We start from the raw sequence: 15,109 nt of genomic DNA on the forward strand, positions 1-15,109 counted from the left end.
TCCGATTTGAAAAATTCTTTCAATGTTTAGATAGTCCATTTATCGAGGAAGGCTATAAGCTATTTTATCCCCGTATTCCTACGGAAACAGAAACCACGCGGGTGAAATCGCGCGGCGTCAGCTAGTTTCACATAAAGATGAAAAAATATATATGTTAGCCTTAATACCCCCTATAACCTACAACACAGTACTCACAGCATAATGAAGCAATCAATTCAAAATTATTTTATTTAGAAAACTCCCCATTCGGTATGAAACCAGATAAGTTTTCGTGGACCCCCATTTTTATATATAATGATTGCTATCCTCCGCGAAAAGCCGACGAACGCATGCAAAAAATTGCAAAGTTGCACGTAGAGTCGATATCTCCTGAGGATGCTCCGGTTTCGGGGTGAAACGTACGTAGAGAGTATTTTATCGGACCTGGGTGACGTTCTCGCATGGCTTCGTCGGCTTTTCGCGGAGGTTGGCAAAATAAATAAACCATTTATATTATATTCATGATGAACTTTCGCAAAGTAATGCCTGTTTCTATCCAACCCCCCATTTTTATGTCACGTCAGCGTAGCCCCCACTGAGTCTTCCGTAGACCCCTGAGGACCTGGACCACTTTGGGAATCGATGGTTTATATACTATCTGAGGTATCATCAGTCTGCGAGCTTTTGCTTCTGCTGCTTTTGCTATCGGAAGAGTCATCGCTCAGAGCAACCCTGTAGTCATAAAAGAAGTGCTCCCCACGCAGTTGAGGTGATCCCGCGGTGCTGTCAGCGCAACGGTGATCATGGATGTGTACGAACACTGGAAAACAAATACTTCTCTAAATAAATTATTTTAAACTAGCGGGCGCCCGCAACTTTTCGCGAAATTAGTTTTTCGCGAATCCCGCGGGAACCATGGCTTTTTCCGGAATGAAAGTAGTCTATGTGTTAACCCAGAGTGAAATCTATTTCAATTCCAAATTTCAGCCAAATCGCTTCAGTAGGGCAAAGGAGAAACAAACACACAAGCTTTCACCTGGTTTTTCGTCACTGTGTGATATTAAGAATCTATGCTAATTTTATAAAGCTGAAGAGTTTGTTTGTTTGCTTGCTTGACCGTGCTAATCTAAGGAACTACTGGTCCGATTTTTAGATAGCCCATTTATCGAGGAAGGCTGTAGGCTATATATTATCGCCGTATTCCTACGGGAACGGTAATCACGCGGGTATTACCGCGCTATTCAGTATCAGCTAGTTATATAAATATATACGTTAGTCTCTCGTTTTGGCTAAGATTTATTCACTTCTTTCTATTAAATTTGTGAATATTGTTGAAAACTGGTCAAACTGTACATTCTGATCTCAATTAGCGGCCTTCGTGTCTCAGTGGTATGCACTATGCACTGTGAGTTACTAGACAGAGTTTCTGGGTTCGATCCCCGGCTGGGCCGATTGAGGTTTTCTTAATTGGTCCAGGTCTGGCTGGTAAGCTTCAGCCGTGGCTAGTTACCACCCTACCGACAAAGACGTACCGCCAAGCGATTTAGCGTTCCGATGTCGTGTAGAAACCTAAAGGTGTGTGGATTTTCTTCCTCCTCCTAAACAAGTTAGCCAGCTTCCATCTTAGATTGCATCATCACTTACCATCTGGTGAGATTGTAGTCAAGGGCTAACTTGTAAAGAATAAAAAAAAATATCCTCACTGGTTCCATCCTGACAATTCCTGTACTCCATCATGCATTTGCTCTTGAAACTCCTCCTCGCTCGCTGGTACGCGCCGCATATCCACTTGATGCTTGGGTCACGCCATTTCTTAGTCATGTCTTCGGGACAGGGCTTGCATTTTCTGTGCCATTTTCTCCTTTAAGCATTAGAATATATAGATAGTGATGAGTGACTATTCGCGTAGAAATCGATGTCAACTTTGAACTTCTATTTCATCCCCTTCTATTTATATGTTCTGTTTCTTCCGCTTCTGATTTAACTTTCGCAACTAAAAGATACCCTTCTACGTATTAAGGGCTCAAATCGTGCAAAGTTTCATTTAAATTCAATCAGTAGTTTCAGCAGTCAGCCGGTCAATATTAAATACTGACAGATAGACTGACAGACTAAAATAAATATTTTTGGCTTCAGTATCGATTATATATATGCCCTCCGGCTATTTTTTTTAAGATATCTTCAATGTACAGAATTTGAACTGTTACAGTTTTATTATGTAGTATAGAATTTGACCATACCAGCCTTTCCTTTCTGCAGAAGACTTCGGTTTTCTGACATCTTCACCAGAGCTCGTCGAAGTATCATCCGGTGATATATTTAGGCTTTCGTTCGATGTTTCGTCAGTTGTTACTGAGTTTAATTAAAAATATAATTAATTAGTAAACTGACATTATACTAAATTAATATTAGATGTGCCCGCCCTGCATATTGAATAAATTGAAATTATACTAAATTACATTATACTAAATTAAACTAGCCCCTTGAAATCAGCATTACAGGTTCGAACCAAGCTAACATTTTACTTTTTAGACACTTGCGCCAGTTTGGGACTTCCTCCTTAAATTGTAAATCGATTGAGAGAAACCTTACTTCCGGACATCATGCCTAAGACGCGATAGTCATTCACAAAACGATTAGTAAATTGAGTTAGCCAACGCCCCGCGGTCCATCCGCGTATTGTCTGTTCCCGTGTCTTCCGGCGTCTGTGTCCTGTGCACCTTCAAGGCGTGTGTGTTCCTGACACTTTGCCTTGTGCACCTTCAAGGCAAGAGTGAATAGGCATCTTCTAGGAGCGTGCTTCATCTTAAACCTCATCATTGCTTACCATCAGGCATGATTGTAGTCAAGTGCACGCCCGAGATGAAAAAAAAAAAGTAAAAATGAGCTATTGAAAACTTGTTACAATATCCTGCTTCATCCGATGACGTTGATCTTCCTTTTTTTTTCATTCGTTCTCTCCTTCTCCTAGTTTCTAATCCTTCTAAGTTATTGATTTCATCTATTTTGGTGCCGTTTGATGCTAGAGATACTGCGATGTCCACTAGAAATATTTTGTCGATTAAATTAATAAAATAATGCCTAAGTTTTAAATTATTGTGAAACACGGCTAAAACTCGCTTGATAGATACAACGTCGGAGTATATCCGACTAGTTTCGAACTAATATGGGGCCCTTAGTCATGAGCTGTTTCTTGCGACGCGTTCGGAGAGGGGCTGAGGGGTGCGGAGTAAATAAAGGTTTCGTTACACTCTCTGACGTATTAGTTCGAAACTAGTCGGACATACTCCGATGTTGTATCACGTGAGTTTTAGCCGGCTTTTATAATAAAATAATATGAATAACACTCACGGAAGTAAGTTTAGTGCGAAAATATAAAAATTAAAGAATTTTAGTTAAAATAAAATAGCAAAAACGGTAAAGAATTACTAAAACCCTTGAAAGAGAAGAATATTTACTAAATGCTAGTATGGACCTTAAATGACTTTTATGCGAAAATAACATTGTCTATTAAGTTTTCTAGCCTATAGCTTAGCAAATTTAAACTTGAAGTAATCTAAAATTGTAAAAGAAAAAATTCATTGAAACATACCTAACACTAATAATACAACAACACGGTTTTTTAACTGCATCGCGATCGAATAAGTAAACTATTTTCATATTAAATTTTTCTAGAAACGCTCGCGGAAAATCATAAATCGTTGGCGCAGTAGAAAAACCAAATAAGCGACATTAAAAAAAAACATTTTTGAAACGTAAAATTGCCCGTATCTATTACCGTAAATAAACGGGAGCTAGTTTTTATTTATGATTTGACATTTTCGTTTTGAAAGTATATACAAGTTTAGGTGTATTCATTTTTTAGTAGTAAAGAAAGAATAAGTTTTTTTTAATTTCCAAAGATACTCGCATTAAAAACTGTTATAAAAGCTCAATATAATATTCTGACTATGCAATTTTTATTGACTGTAATCAACAGATTTAAATAAATAATCTTACAATGCTATCGATTGCTATTAATAAATAATTGAAGTTAAATAATATTTATAACTAACAACTAAAAACTAAAAGCTGCCAGGTACAATGAGGATTAACTCTACAGGAGTGCAGACTTGAGTATTCATTTTAATTTAATAGGTATTCGCGATCTTGAGAAAAAGGATACGGAATAAAAGACAGACAGAGAGACAAACATTCAATAATAATGGTTTATTTTACATTCGTTTACATTTAGGAACTCTAAAATGCAGTAAAACGCATGAAACATTTGGTATGGCAGTTATTCAGTTTTCCATTTACGCTGTCGAAATAGTTTTACTGGCCACATTTATCGTTATTCCATAAAACAGTTTTGTGAAACTGCACTGACTCGATACATCTTTAGCTATTTCATTTTGTTTGACTGAATATTGTATTCTTTACAAATTGAATTTCACGTTGTTCTTCCCAGTTTTCAAAGGCTTTTGTTTATTGAATTTATGTTTTTATCTGCTGGATGACTTTCTACGACATTAAAGTCATAAGGAAACAAAGAATAGAATTTATTTCTTTATCGTTTTTTAAAGAAATCACTAACTCAATTTTGTTAATATGTAAGTTGTTTTTTCCCCACCGCTAAATGCGAATATTGTATAATGTAACTGTTTAATACCTATCATCAAATCTATCATTTAAAAGTCGATGGTCAAGTAAGTAGTACACTTTATCGTCATGACTCTCCTTACTACTAGTTGTAAATATAAATAGGAAAAAAAGTAAATAGTTGTAAATATGAAAAGGACTACATAACTGAAAAGGTCATAAAAATACTGTTATTTATTTCAGTTATTTGAGTATGAAACTCAAATAACTAAAATAAATAACGATTTCATTATGCAAACGAAATATGGTGCATTTAAATAAAACAGCTATAATTTTCAAGTTTTATAAATATAAAACCAGTGCCTTCCGTGGTGAGGGTCGTCTTTGCAGCGGCGATCGTAAACTTTCACGAACACTGAAAATTAAAAAAAAAAAGTACCTACTGAAAAAAAAAAATCAGTAAAAAGCAAAATAAAAGAAACACAACTTGCATATTCTCGCAATAATTACACGTTTCGGTCATTGAGTTACTACGTACTAGATAAGATACCACTGATTTCTTATTGCGTTTCGTTCAACTACGGCGATATCGCTGCATATCACATCAGTTTCTTGATAGCTTGCTATATACTAAAACTAGCTGACGCTGCGCGGTTTCACCCGCGTGGTTCCCGTTCCCGTAGGTATACGGGGATAAAATATAGCCTGTAGCCTTTTTCGATAAATGGGCTATCTAACACTGAAAGAATTTTTCAAATCGGACCAGTAGTTCCTGAGATTAGCGCGTTCAATCAAACAAACAAACTGTTCAGCTTAATAATATTTGTATAGATGTAAGCGCCACATTGCGTGTGGCGCCCAAGTCATGCGTTGCGCTGAGTCGTCGTACCGCACCAACGCATGGTATGCCCAACCTGCAGTGCGTCAACGCACTACATCAGATCTTTAGAGGAGCTTCGTTGAAATAACATACGACGCCGCCGAAACTGCATCCGCGGCTTAATTCGTGGCTAATCAGCAGTATTCTATAAGCGATCTAGCGTTGACTATTTTTATAGCATGGAACGACTTAACTAATGTTTAAGCGCTGCAGCAATTTCTTCAATTTGTTATTCCCGTTGTTTTTATGGTGCATTTTTTTTTCAAATATCTTCTCTAGCACGTAGTACCTCAACGGTTGCAGTATAACAGTAAAAATGGTAAGTAATTACCAAAACCCTTCAAAGAGCGATCTCTTTCCGATATTTTCTAAATCCTATGGACCTAAAATGTTTTTTTTTGCGAAAATGACTTTTTCTATTATATTTTGTAGTATATCAACTAATCAATTTTGTTTTTATGATGCGACATGATCTTTTTTTTTTAAATATCTTCTCTAGCATGTAGTACCTCAACGGTTGCGATTAAAAAGATAGCAGCTTTCCAGTGCTTTTATTTATGTTGAATAGAAGATAAAGAATTGAGAAAATAATAATATCAACGGATATTTTTTATGGTATTTCATTGGTGTTCCTTTGAGTTTGTTTTTCTTAGAAAATCTTTACAGACATTTTCAATAATCTGTACGGTTTTAGTTACCCGCTTTTTTATTCTTCACAAGTTAACCCTTGACTATAATCTCACCTGATGGTAAGTGATGATGCAATCTAAGATCCGGGCTAACTTGTTAGGAAGAGGATGAAAATCCACACCCCTTTCGGTTTCTAAACAACATCATACCGGAACGCTATTTTGCCATTAGTGTGGTAACTAGTCACGGCCGAAGCCTACCACTATCCAGACCTGGGCCAATTAAAAAAAACTCTTATAAATCTACCGCGAATACCACTGTGCCGGAGGTCGTCAAAAACCTTCATTTATTATTTTCCTCCTTTGAACTAGCTGCAGAAACTCTGTTGGTTTTCCCATGCTCAGTAGAAAATATAAAATATACAATTCAAATCTCTCTATTAAATTCTAAGCTTTACGAACAGCGCTATGAAAATCGTCACTCTAGTGTGTCGTAATACTCACTGGTCCCATCCTGACAGTTCCTATACTTCATCATACAGTCACTCTTGAAGGACCTGCGCGCACGCTGGTAGCCGCCACATATCCACTTGATGCCGTGGTTCTTGTACTTCTTCATCATGTCGTGAGGGCATGGCTTACAGGAACGATACGTCTTTGTCCTATACATAGGTCATTGCGATACTGTAAACTAGTGACGCCCTCGACTTCGTTCGCATGGAATTTAGTTTTTCACAAATCCCTCGGGAACCATGGATTTATCATTCCGGGATAAAAAGTAGCCTATGTGTTAATCCATGCTATATTATATCTCAGTACCAAATTTCAGCTAATTCGGTTAAGTAGTCGAGGCGTGAAAGAGTAACAAACATTCATATCATTAAAATCATCAGTTTTCACAAATCTCGGGAAACCATGGATAAAAAGTAGCCTATGTGTTAATCCAGAGTAAAATCCATTTCCATTCCAAATTTTAGCCAAATCGCTTCAGTAGTAGCGGCGTTAAAGAGTAACAAACATCCAAACATCCATACAAACTTTCGCGTTTATAATATTAGTAGGAATTAGGATGATTAAGTCGAAAGAATTAAAAATTAAAAGATTGTACTGTAAATTCTGGAATGAATTACACTATATGACTTGGCACTTAGTTTGAGAATGTGGAATGGTGATAACAAGAATGAGAAACTTTGGCTAATTTTGTTATAGGTCGATCTCGGACCGAGACGTGTTTGCAATTTAAGTCCATTTTACTTAGCGATCATAAGTTATTTTCGAATACGTGCGATAAATAAGTCGTCGTAATGTTTTTAGTAGGTCTGTCTGTCTGTCGGGTTTTGGTAGATTTTTAGGGTTTTTTTGGGGGGCTTATCGGGGCGTATGTTCGGATATGTTTATTTACCTGGTTGCTGTCAAGTGGTTAAAAATATATATAAAAACTAACGGACGCCCGCGACTTCGTCGGGCTTAGGCGATTTTAATTGAACAAAGTGTTTACTGAATAAAACTATTTTGACTTTGACTTTTATATTTTTTCAAGCTTTGTGATACTTTTTATAATTTTAATTTTCTTATCTTCACTTAAGGTTTTCATATTCAAATCGCTTACTTAGTTTTGATGAACTCTGGTACAGAGATAGATTGATTCTTGGATATTCACACGGAAATATTATGAGTAAAGGAGGGAATGAAAATTTCTTTAGTGAACTCATCAATTTTCAAGTTAGGGATATGAATCTCTAAAGTCGAAGGGAAAGTAATTATACGAAGAAAAAAGACGACATCTTGTATGAAAAACTTACGCGAGTCTTTTTCCATCTGTTTCCATTGAAGAAGCTTCTGAGGATTGACTTGAAGATATGCTACTCTCAGCATTTATAGAGCTGAAAAATGTATATAACACGTCAGTCTTTTGTTCTAAAATCTATGTTAATTAAGTAGAAGAAGAAGGGAATACTTAATTGTACACACACAAAAATAAATAAAAACATTAAAAATTAATAATTAAAACTTATAATTATTATACAACCCCTGACGAGAGGACTTGCGAAGAAAGAGAGACGCCAATAATAAGTTAAGTAGGTAAAAATTTGACTTTTTGTAGTTATCCAAGTAACCTCAGAAGTAACTCTTATAAAAGTTATACGTTATAGTAATGAGTATTAATAAAAGAATTATCAAAATCGCCCAAAGTTGGACACTCAGTAAAAAGTTACGCGTGTTCATACATAAAAAATATAGACGTTGAATTGAGGACATTCCTTGGTTCCTCAATTTTGTCGGTTATAAAGCATTTAAGCGTATTTCTTCTGTGCGTTTTTTCAATGGCAGTTCTTGATATATAAAAGCTATATTTTTATCATAATCATCATCATCATTATTAGGACACTTGCAGGACATAGGCCTTTTGTAGGGACTTCCAAACATCACTATCCTGAGCCGCCTGCATCCAGAGAACCCCTGCGACTCGCTTGATGTCGTCGGTTCACCTAGTGGGGGGGTCGACCAATACTGAGCTTTCTAGTGCGGGGTCGACACTCCAGCTCCTTGTAACTATGTATCAACGTAAGAAAATCTTGGAATCTTAATTTAACCCACTTCCCGGTCTTCGATTTGAAACAAAATTTTGTCCACGCTCTGAGTTCTGATGACAATACATGACTAGCTAAGAAACGTCAATACAAATCCAATATGGCGGTCTCCCTAAGATGGCGGACTGACTGTTTGAAATCCACCCCCATGATCAATATGAAATGAAAGGGTTTGTTGTCGAAAAAACCAGTCACGTGACCTAAATCCAATATTTGTAATTTTTAGTGCGTGCCAAAAGCGTGTGTTTTAGTTTTTTAAACTATTTAAGAGCCGTGATAGCCCAGTGGATATGACCTCTGCCTCCGATTCCGGAGGGTGTGGGTTCGGATCCGGTCTGGGGCATGCACCTCCAACTTTTCAGTTGTGTGCTTTTTAAGAAATTAATATCACGTGTCTCAAACGGTGAAGGAAAACATCGTGAGGAAACCTGAACACCAGAAAATTTCTCAATTCTCAGCGTGTGTGAAGTCTGCCAATCCGCATTGGGGCAGCGTGGTGGACTATTGGCCTAACCCCTCTAATTATGAGAGGAGACTCGAGCTCAGCAGTGAGCCGTATATGGGTTGATAACGACAAACTATTTAAAGTTATTATGTTTATTATTTTTTTTATTGAATTTAAGTGAAGAATATATTATTATACCTGGTAAGTTCCGAGTGTTCGCTTTTCAAATCGCTGCCACTCTCTCCAGAAGAGACTGTGTCGTAGTCATACCACTGCGGGCCCCTGTGCTGGGCGTCGCCGAAGCCGGCAATGTTCTTTATATCATCAATAAATGTTAGCTCGTGTGGTGTAAGCCCTTTTTCGTAGCATTCTGATACTGTATTTTATAAAAAATAAATTAATTATACAAATAAAAAAACCCGACTGCATAAAGTACAAAAAAACTGAAAAGAAAAAAAACAAGATCAGTCCAGAAGTGTGTCTATGTTTACCCGTGCATAAGACGAAATTTTATAAACATTCTTTCGTTGTGCAAGCCGTTAAGTTATGGAATGCTCTCCCTTTAAACTCTCCCTTTTAACATACATTACGGCAATCAAAACCACTGGACATTTTTAAAAATGCCGTAAAGACTCATTATCTGGTGCGGTAAAGACGATCTGTATATATTATTTCTCTTCAATATAATGTATTTATTAGTATATTTTGATATGTATTTTATTCATGATTGTAGGTATTTGTGTAATATTGTTTATGTATTAGGATGTAAATTATTTGTATGTATGTGTATTACTAATACTATGGTTATTTTTGTTTTACGCCACCTGCTGATGTCCTTAAGTTTTCCTAAACCGAAGGTTGCCTGGAAGAAGTCGCTACTTAGCGATAAGGCCGCCTTTTGTATGCTGATCTCTTCCTAACTTGTTTTTATTTCACTTGGTTTTGTCTTTGTGGTGTGCAAATAAAGTATATCTATCTATCTATCTAAGTGTAGAAAGCAATTAGGAAACAGTCGGGACCTATAAAATAATGTAGAAGAAAATCATTCTATCCAATATCTAAGGTCCCGACTGTTTTCTAATGATGATCAAAATAACATAGAGAAAATAAGTTACCCAAAAAAAAGAACCAATTACACCCATGCGAAATAACTACAGAATAAATCAACCATTTCCAGAATCGGATTCATCATAATATAACACAAGTTAATCTCTAACCCCTATTAATAAAAGGGAGGGAAACTATTCTGTCGAGTGACGTGACATAAGGCTGTCACTTTTTATCCCCAACTACGGCGTGACAAATTGTATGAGCTTAACTAAAAGACTAAAGCAAATACGTTTCGCCCGTTTTCATCTTTCATTCTTTTCGTCGTACTTAAGAAATAATGGATGATTCAATAAGAAAATGTTACTTGGGACTTTAGTGTTTGTTCTGAAAAATTGTTTCTGAATCACTGTGGAATTATATTTAATGAAACTTTAATAAAATTAGATGCTTTTAAAATTATTAACAGCTTAATATTATACAGTAGATTCGCGAAGCTGAAGTGGCAATGGGCAGGCAACATAGTTCGCAGAGCCGATGGACGTTGGGGTCCCAAAGTCCTGGTAAGGCGACCCCGTTCCTTCGGCTCGAGACCGTTGTGCTTGGTCTATGCAAGAGGCCTATAGTGGACCTGGACTGATAAGGAAGGAAGGAAGGATATAGTAGATTAATAGAATCATAAGAATGCCTAATACTAAGTTTCTTTGAGCTGTGATAGCCCAGTGGATATGACCTCTGCCTCCGATTCCGGAGGGTGTGGGTTCGAATCCGGTTCGGGGCATGCACCTCCAACTTTTCAGTGTGCATTTTAAGAAATTAAATATCACGTGTCTCAATCGGTGAAGGAAAACATCGTGAGGAAACCTGCATACTAGAGAATTATCTTAATTCTCTACGTGTGTGAAGTCTGCCAATCCGCATTGGGCCAGCGTGGTGGACTATTGGCCTAACTCCTCCATTCTGAGAAGAGGAGAGACTCGAGCTCAGCAGTGAGCCGAATATGGGTTGATGACGAGTAAGTTTCTTTGGGATAAAGCTTGTCAGAGTTCGGCGAAAAAAGGTATACTTGTCCATTATAAAGTTCTCAACAGGTAGAGTAATGTCGTAACTACTTATGTAAAACTTTTAACTACGTACGTAACTGTCTTTGTTATGGTTGTTGCAGCAATTATTTGACTTGTATCTAATCATTATTTTGAAAATATAGGTAAGTGCTCTAACATATTTAACTCTGAGATTAATTTACAAGATCTCATCTCTATCACATGTAGGTATATGTCATGGAAAACCATATTTAAATTTTTTTATATTATGAGTCCCTTTGAGTTAATTATTTGCTGATGACTTAATGACGATTTTGATGATGATCAACATTAAGCAAAAATGTATTTAAATATTTTTACATTTAAGTTTTTTAATATAATTAATTTTCCAAGAGATTACATCTAAAAGCCGCTTAAAAGAACAAAAAAAAGTTTGAACAAAGCGGAGTTTCATTAAACGTATTATTAAAAACACTTACCACTAATTACGAGCAAAACAATGCACGGCCTCATTCTTTTCATTTAATAATATTTTCAGCATAAGGGTACGTTCACATCTGACGTTAACTGGTAATGTAATATTTTTATAAATAAAATCTAGGATTACATTATCTCATGTATGTTTTTATATTGTGAACTTAACGAATCCATCAGATAGTTTACTTAATATTAAGTGAAAACCATCACTTAAGATAGACTTAGAAATTTGTTTTCATTCTAACACTTTTAATTAAAATATAGGCATAGCGAAGTAATGTAATAAATAAGTAACTCCGTAACAGAATATTTTATATTTTTTTTAATCTATGGATAATGAATATACATAACATCATACGAGCCAACTAGTTGTTCCTTCAATCATCGCGATAGAAAGTATTAAGTTTCATTAAAAATTTCTATATGTACAAAAAATTTAACAGCGTAATAAGGACTCGGTGACTGAGTTTACTTTGATAACCTATTTAGTAACGATATTTTTGTAACTAGACGAAGTGTCATATTCATTTATGTCTATCTCTATCTATAGTATGGTTTTAGAGTATTCTAAAGATGAATTATTGATAACGCACATTGCTTAGTTATAAAAAACCGTAAATAACCCTACAGATGTGGATGTGCCTTATACTTCATACTATAACTTTATCACAAAAAGTATACAACTTGCTAGCGATATATTTTATATCATATTGTGAGTAATGTTTTATACTGTTTCCAGAAATATTATTTTTCATTTATAGCTTTAAACCTAACCTGCAAAAAGTATTCATGATGTGGTTTCTTTTATTTAAAAGCTAACGTTGGTCTGATTCTTAGTTACATACGATAAAGGTTACAAGCCAATCTGAAGATATCGGCGGCATTTTACTTTTGTGTTGCAAAGATAGATACGATAAAGATCCTTTAAGCCAATCTAAAGATACCGGCATTATTAGCAAGATTCGGCAAGATATTGTAGGAAATAATTTCTGACATTAAAGTAGTAATTATAATTATTTTTCATCTGTTTATTCGATTTAAACTAACAACTATTCATGACTCTCGGAGTTTAAATAAAATTTACCGTCTATTGTATAAACATTTCCCTTGTTTTTTATTAAATTAAATTTAACATGCGTGGCCCCAGATTTAATTATTTCTACATCATGTATCTCTTTGTATCATTATAGTTATTTATTTATACAATATAATATATAGGGGTGTAAGGGGGAGGCTAGTACCAGTCAGCCTCCCCAACTGCCAACCTCACCTGCTCGTGGTGCACCCTGCAGATGGACCGACGAGGCTCTGGCGACCGATAAATGGCGGTATAACCATTTCAATTCAGCTAGACTACACAAGTATCACAGACCGGTGTCGGGCAGCAGCGACACCGGTGCGAGAAGTCTAGGACTGCGAATGACCAACCCGCATGCCCAGCGTGGTCATTCTGTGGGCATCAACCTTGTATGGATACAGCCAAAAATAAACAGCCCCTAGTCCCCGGTGGCCCCGCTATTCCCGGCTCTGGCAGCGGTTGTGGTAACGGCGGGGCAAGGGGTGTCAAGAATCTCCGGGGGAGATTCCGCTGCCAACCCCGACGACTGGACCTGGCAACATTTAACGCACGCACCTTAAGGACCGACGAAAAGATGATCGAGCTGGAAGAAGTAGTAAGCAAGTTGCGCTGGGATGTAATAGGTTTGTCTGAAGTCCGAAGAAAGGGGGAGGACTCGATAACCTTGGAATCCGGCAACTTGTTCTACTACCGGGAGGGCGACCAACTGTCCCAGGGTGGTGTTGGGTTTATCGTCCGCAAGTCCCTCGTGAACAATGTTGTTCGAGTCGAGAGTGTGTCGAGTAGGGTAGCGTACCTCATTCTCCGAATTACCAAACGGTATTCGTTGAAGATTATACAGGTTTACGCGCCGACCTCGACACAAACCGACGAGGAGATAGAGGAATTGTATGAGGATATATCAAAAGCCATACATACCTCCCACTCCTACTACAATATTGTGATGGGGGATTTCAATGCAAAGCTAGGTTTGAGGAGCGGTTCAGAGTTGAGAGTGGGGCAATTTGGTTATGGGCAACGGAACCAGAGGGGTCAAATGTTGGCTGACTTCATGGAGAAGGAGGGTCTTTTTATGATGAACTCCTTCTTCAAGAAGCCACCACATAGGAAATGGACTTGGATGAGCCCTGATGGTTCCACGAAAAACGAGATAGATTTCATCTTGTCTACCAGACGGCATATATTCAACGATGTCTCTGTGATCAACAGGGTCAAAACCGGTAGTGATCACCGAATGGTAAGAGGCACGTTGAATATCAACTTACAGCTGGAACGGTACAAACTGGTGAAATCTACGCTCCGACCTACTCGTGCCCAAATCCAAAACCCCGAGAGCTTTCAACTGGAGTTACAGAATCGCTTCGATTGCCTAGCAGATTGCCTTGAAGTGGACGATCTAAACAACAGGCTTGTAGAAACTGTCCATACGGTTGGGTCTAAGTTTTTCAAACCCCACCGTACAAAAAGAACCAACAAGTTCTCGGACCACACACTCAAGCTCATGGAGGAGAGGCAAGAAATGAGATTGCAGTCTTCAACAGACGCGTCAAAGTTCCGTCGGATTAATAGACAGATCTCTAAATCGCAGACATGCGACTTGCGACGCTTCAATACCGAGCGTATCAAGGATATAATCGAAAATAATCGAGGCTCGAAAGTGTTCGCGAGAGATCTGTCTATTGGTCGAAGACAGTTGACGCGTTTGAAGACCGATCAGGGCAATATCATTTCTTCTAAGCCCGAGATCTTGAGTGAGGTCGAGGAGTTCTACGGACAGTTATACACCTCTACCCAAAAGCCTGTTGACAATTTGGCCAAAGATCCTAGAGCCAAATTGACTCGACACTATACCGAAGATATCCCGGACGTCAGCTTATACGAGATTAGTATGGCTCTCAAACAACTTAAGAACAACAAAGCACCAGGCGATGACGGAATCACAGCAGAACTCCTGAAAGCGGGTGGAAAACCGATACTTAAGGTCCTTCAGCGATTGTTCAATTCCGTCATTCACGAGGGCACAACACCTAAGGCATGGCACAGGAGCGTGGTGGTTCTGTTCTTCAAAAAAGGTGATAATACCTTACTGAAGAATTACAGACCCATCTCGTTGTTGAGTCATGTCTACAAGTTGTTCTCGAGAGTCATCACGAATCGTCTCGCCCGTAGGTTTGACGACTTCCAGCCCCCCGAACAAGCCGGTTTCCGAGCAGGCTTTAGCACCATAGACCACATACATACGCTGCGGCAGGTTATACAGAAGACCGAAGAGTATAACAAGCCACTTTGCTTAGCGTTTGTGGACTATGAGAAAGCCTTCGATTCGGTGGAAACTTGGGCTGTGCTGAGGTCTTTGCAG

General features: G+C 37.7%; 1 protein-coding gene and 1 long non-coding RNA gene across 6 annotated transcripts in view; one reads left to right on the top strand and one right to left on the bottom strand.

Moving 5' to 3' along the window:
* The window catches only part of LOC112053903 (dystrophin, isoforms A/C/F/G/H), a 702,364-nt gene that overhangs the window by 384,853 nt on the left and 302,402 nt on the right, over positions 1-15,109 (top strand). The gene's annotated exons all lie outside the window — the stretch shown is intronic.
* Positions 4,870-7,955, bottom strand: LOC128199329 (uncharacterized). The gene is made up of 3 exons (XR_008251978.1): positions 7,872-7,955; positions 6,574-6,731; positions 4,870-4,975 (listed from the first exon to the last, which is right to left on the bottom strand). It is a non-coding gene; the product is annotated as an uncharacterized LOC128199329 (long non-coding RNA).

The sequence above is a fragment of the Bicyclus anynana genome, chromosome 22 (assembly GCF_947172395.1).
Source record: "Bicyclus anynana chromosome 22, ilBicAnyn1.1, whole genome shotgun sequence".
In the NCBI taxonomy this organism is placed as follows: domain Eukaryota; kingdom Metazoa; phylum Arthropoda; class Insecta; order Lepidoptera; family Nymphalidae; genus Bicyclus; species Bicyclus anynana.